This window comes from Rattus norvegicus, chromosome 2 (genome assembly GCF_036323735.1).
Source record: "Rattus norvegicus strain BN/NHsdMcwi chromosome 2, GRCr8, whole genome shotgun sequence".
NCBI classification, from domain to species: domain Eukaryota; kingdom Metazoa; phylum Chordata; class Mammalia; order Rodentia; family Muridae; genus Rattus; species Rattus norvegicus.
Window position 1 is genome coordinate 120,424,551 of NC_086020.1, and position 5,784 is coordinate 120,430,334.

At 43.4% G+C, this 5,784-nt stretch overlaps 1 pseudogene; it reads left to right on the forward strand.

Annotated features, from left to right (window-relative positions):
• The first annotated feature begins 2,949 nt into the window (after nt 1–2,949).
• Nucleotides 2,950–4,942, forward strand: Gabarapl2-ps3 (GABA type A receptor associated protein like 2, pseudogene 3; annotated as a pseudogene).
• Nucleotides 4,943–5,784: the final 842 nt, after the last annotated feature.

The following is a 5,784-nucleotide window of genomic DNA, read 5'->3' on the forward strand; positions in this document are numbered from 1 at the left end:
AGAAGTCGTCAAAGACCATCTAACAAAAACCCCAACATCAGACATGAGAAGCTCTTTTTTGAGTTGTTGGTCAGGGCTGTTCAAGGAACTTCCAAAACATACAACCTGATCCTATCAGCCTTGCTTTCTCCACAGAGATAAAAGGCACATCCCTATTACTAACGACAGCACACAGTTCAGAAACAGAGCCCAGAGGGTCCTGAGCCAGAACTGACCTAAATGGCTCCCCCTGAGCGCTTGCCTTCATGGTACCAGAATGTGCCATGCAAACTTCCAAAGGAGAAAGATTACCAATGGTTCTACAGGGCTATGACACATGTGAACCACATCAGTAACCAACACAGCATGATAACCATAAGCGTGCAGTAGTGGTGTGAATACTTTGTCACTAACCAACACGGCATGATAACCATAAGCGTGCAGTAGTGGTGTGAATACTTTGTCACTAACCAACACGGCATGATAACCATAAGCGTGCAGTAGTGGTGTGAATACTTTGTCAGTAACCAACAGCTCCTCTAATTGGACTTCAGACCTGTTCAACAAAATGAAAACCATGCCTGCTCCTGAAAATCTGGACAACTACTCAATATTAGTGAGTCATAGATCTTACAGAAGAACCTACACCTACTACTGTCCTAAACCAACATAATCCCTAACAACCTAAACATTTGTCCTTATACCCACGGATGTACAGTCCTCACCCATTAGCAGTGAAACTTCTCGCTGTAACAGATGGAGACTACTACAGAAAATCATAACCAATTAAAATCCCAGCATTGTGGATCATGGTCCCAATGAATACATCTATAAAACATTCCCAATCTGAGGTTCAGGGAATATTGCGGAAGAGGAGGCAGAAATATTGTAAGAGCCAGAAGATAGGGGAGTTAGCTGTGAGTTTGTGTCTCTCAGTAATCTTAGAAGCGATGCCCATAAAGCATCACAACATAACTGCCTGACGTGAGAGTGTAGTGAAAGAAGGATTATAACTACACATATTATCAACACTTAGAAGTAACATTTTACTCATTTGAAATTTTTTATAATATTGGCAATTTTATTATAAACTATAACTTAACAGTTATATAAGAACAAATAAAGATTCCAAGTAGAAGGCTTTTTACTACAATTCCTTTAATAGATAAACAGATGAAGGGGCTGGGGATTTAGCTCAGTGGTAGAGCGCTTGCCTAGGAAGCGCAAGGCCCTGGGTTCGGTCCCCAGCTCCGAAAAAAAGAACCAAAAAAAAGAAAAAAAGAAAAAATAGATAAACAGATGATAGCTAGATAGGTAGACAGACAGACAGACAGACAGACAGACAGACAGACAGACAGACAGACAGGGAGAGAGACGAGTTGTTTTATTCTTTGATAAGAATCACATTTACTGGCCCACAATGGCCATAATACAACCTACAGAACATATGGAGCATAGAAGGAAGGAAGACAAGGTATGGATAAATTAAGGGGGGAACAGGATGATTGTGGGAGGTGGAGAGAAAGGGGGACCAGAGAGAGATAAAGAGGAGGAGGAATAAAGGTGGCAACATCAGGATCTGGAGATGTGAGAGAGGCCAGGAAAGCAAACAAAACTATGTGGCAGGGAGGATGAGGAACTGGGGATGGCCACCGAGAGTCCCAGACACCAGGGAAATTCAAGGCTCCCAGGACACAATGAGGACAACTTTAGCCAAAATGCGCAGAGAAGGGGGAGGTGGATCCTGTAGAGACTTCTTCCAGCAGACAGACATGGCCCCTGGTCGAGGGATGGAGACACCCACCCATCTCAAAAGTTCTTAACCCAGAAATATCCCTGTCCAAAGGAAGAGCAGGCACAAAAAATGGCACAGAGCTGAGGGAAGGGCCAACCAGGGGCTGCTCCACCTGGGGATCAATCATGTCTGCAGACACCAAACCCAACACTGTTGCTATGGTCCGGAGAGGCTTGCTGACAGGAACCTAGTGTAGTGGTTCCTGAGGAAGTCAGGCCAGCAACTGGTCAATGCAGATGTGGATGCTTGGCGCCAACCATCAGACAGAGCTGGGAAGGAAGTTGGGGAGTTGGCAGAAGGTCTAGAGGAATAGAGGGGGATTGCAACCCTATTGGAAGAACAACATAGGCTGGCCTGACCACCCATTTCTCTCAGAGTCTAGACTACCAACCAAGGAGTGTACCTGGAGGGATCCTGGCCCAGATACATATGTAGCGGAGGATGATCTTGACTAATAGCAACGGGAGGGGAGGCCCTTGGTCCTGGGAAGGCTTGATGCCCCAGTGTAGGAGGATTATGGAGGGGGTAGGGTGGGAGAGTGAGAGAGCGTGGGTGGGTGGGGGAGCACTCTCATAAGGCAAAGGGGAAGTGGGAGGGCAGATTTGGGATGGGGGCTGGTGGAGGGGTAACTGGGAAGTAGGATATCCTGGGATGGGGGGGTTGGTGGAGAAGGTAACGGAGAAGTGGGATATCATATGAGATGTAAATGAATGGAATGGTTAATTAAAAAGAATCACCAGTATATGTAGATGTACAAGTTTATGTACCTAAAGTCATGTGTTAACTGCATTTATTATGCTTTATTATTTATTGCGGTGTTTATAACAATGTCCTCTTTTCATAACTACCGTTGCTATTCATATCTTCTCTCTGTTTCCTCTTCACTACTACAAGTTTGATATTGCAGTTGTCTTCGAGTCACCCAGCTTTGGATTTTACTTTCTATGTCATTTTTCTATTTCTTATCTCACTAGTTTCTGCTCTTATTTTTTTTTCTTTCTTATTTTGTTTACTTTGGACCCAATTTTTTTCTTTTTTCCAGTGTCAGAAGTTAGAAGCTGATAATGCACTTCTACAACAAAGCAACAACAACAAACTTACAATTAATATCATACTGTTTAAAAATCAATGACAAAAAAAACCAATAATGACTGAGTCCCAAGATCAAAAGAAAGATAAAGAACCCTCGCTGTAGTTATATCGTCTATGTCCTATACGTCACAATAGAGATCCAACACAGTGAAGAAATGAGGAGAAAGAAAAGACATGCTTATTGGGATTAAGAAATAATCCTGTCGGTCGTCGCTGCCTCCGCCTCCATTGTTGTGGTCGCTTCACCAAAGTGAAGCCGCCACCATGAGGTGGATGTTTAAGGAGAACCACTCGCTGGAACACAGATACATGGAATCCGCAAAGATCAGAGCGAAGTAACCCGACCGGGTTCCCAGTGATCGTGAAAGAAGTCTCCAGCTTTCAGATTGTTGACATTGACAAGAGGAATACTTGGTCCCATCTGACATCGCTGTGGCTCAGTTCACGTGGCTCGTCAGGAAAAGACTCCAACTTCCTTCTGAGAAGGCGCTCTTCTTGTTTGTGGACAAGACAGTCCCATGGTCCAGCCTAACTATGGGACAGCTTTACGAGAAGGAAAAAGATGAAGACGGATTCTTCTTTGTGCTCTCGGCGAAGAGAACGCTTTTGGCTTCTGAGGCCCTTGCTGGGCTAGGTGCACCCTTCCTGCCCATGTATCTTGTAAATAACTGGCTGTTCTCAGGTATTCCGGCAGAGCCTCCACACAGACCTACTAGTGCATTTGTAACTAGGTTTACTTAATATACTGGAAGGTTTTGCTTCCTTAGATTAGTAAATTACCATACCGAGTTTTATTTTCAGTTTTCTTTTTGTGCACTGACCTCGTGGCTATATGCTCCAGGGAACCTGTCCTCTGGGAATCAAATTTAATGAAGATATTTCCGTAATGAAGGGAGGTAGGTGTGGTATTGAAGTGAAAAGGCGGGCTGCTGCGTTGTTCTGGGTTATGTTCGAAGTGTTAGAAGGCTAAGTATTAAAAGCACCCAAATTGCACTGGAAAAAATTTCCTGAACAAAACACCAATGGCTTATGCTCTAAGATCAAGAATCGACAAATGGGATCTCATAAAACTGCAAAGCTTATGTAAGGCAAAGGACACTGTGGTTAGGACAAAACGGCAACCAACAGATTGGGGAAAGATCTTTACCAATCCTACAACAGATAGAGGCCTTATATCCAAAATATACAAAGAACTCAAGAAGTTAGACCCCAGGGAGACAAATAACCCTATTAAAAAATGGGGCTCAGAGCTAAACAAAGAATTCACAGCTGAGGAATGCCGAATGGCAGAGAAACACCTAAAGAAATGTTCAACATCTTTAGTCATAAGGGAAATGCAAATCAAAACAACCCTGAGATTTCACCTCACACCAGTGAGAATGGCTAAGATCAAAAACTCAGGTGACAGCAGATGCTGGAGAGGATGTGGAGAAAGAGGAACACTCCTCCATTGTTGGTGGGATTGCAGACTGGTACAACCATTCTGGAAATCAGTCTGGAGGTTCCTCAGAAAATTGGACATTGAACTGCCTGAGGATCCAGCTATACCTCTCTTGGGCATATACCCAAAAGATGCCCCAACATATAAAAAAGACACGTGCTCTACTATGTTCATCGCAGCCTTATTTATAATAGCCAGAAGCTGGCTGGAAAGAACCCAGATGCCCTTCAACAGAGGAATGGATACAGAAAATGTGGTACATCTACACAATGGAATATTACTCAGCTATCAAAAACAACGGCTTTATGAAATTCGTAGGCAAATGGTTGGAACTGGAAAATATCATCCTGAGTGAGCTAACCCAATCACAGAAAGACACACATGGTATGCACTCATTGATAAGTGGCTATTAGCCCAAATGCTTGAATTACCCTAGATGCCTAGAACAAATGAAACTCAAGACAGATGATCAAAATGTGAATGCTTCACTCCTTCTTTAAAAGGGGAACAAGAATACCCTTGTCAGGGAAGAGAGAGGCAAAGATTAAAACAGAGACTGAAGGAACACCCATTCAGAGCCTGCCCCACATGTGGCCCATACATATACAGCCACCCAATTAGACAAGATGGATGAAGCAAAGAAGTGCAGACCGACAGGAGCCGGATGTAGATCGCTCCTGAGAGACACAGCCAGAATACAGCAAATACAGAGGCGAATGCCAGCAGCAAACCACTGAACTGAGAATAGGACCCCCGTTGAAGGAATCAGAGAAAGAACTGGAAGAGCTTGAAGGGGCTCGAGACCCCAAAAGTACAACAATACCAAGCAACCAGAGCTTCCAGGGACTAAGTCACTACCTAAAGACTATACATGGACTGACCTTGGACTCTGACCTCATAGGTAGCAATGAATATCCTAGTAAGAGCACCAGTGGAAGGGGAAGCCCTGGGTCCTGCTAAGACTGAACCCCCAGTGAACTAGACTGTTGGGGGGAGGGCGGCAATGGGGGGAGGGTGGGGAGGGGAACACCCATAAGAAAGGGGAGGGGGAGGGGAATGTTTGCCCGGAAACCGGGAAAGGGAATAACACTCGAAATGTATATAAGAAATACTCAAGTTAATAAAAAAAAGAAAGAAAGAAAAAGAAAAAGCACCCAAATTAAATCCTTAGCTACCAGAACACCTGCTTCCCTAGATTTTACCAATTGCAAATCATGTTGGACTGAGCTAATCTGTTCTTTCTGAGACTAGTAAGGTAAATAATTAACAATAAAGCCTCCTCATAAAGGCAAAAAAGAGAAATAATCCTGTCTTTATTTATAGGAGTCGGAAATTCCTATGCTTAAAATTCGAAAGATTATACAAGAAACAACGGGTGTAGGGAAAATGACTTTAGCAAGGGTACAAACTATAAGATCAATATTTCTAAACATGGGGTGTAATTCTACATAATATCATTAATCAATTAGAAGTTGAA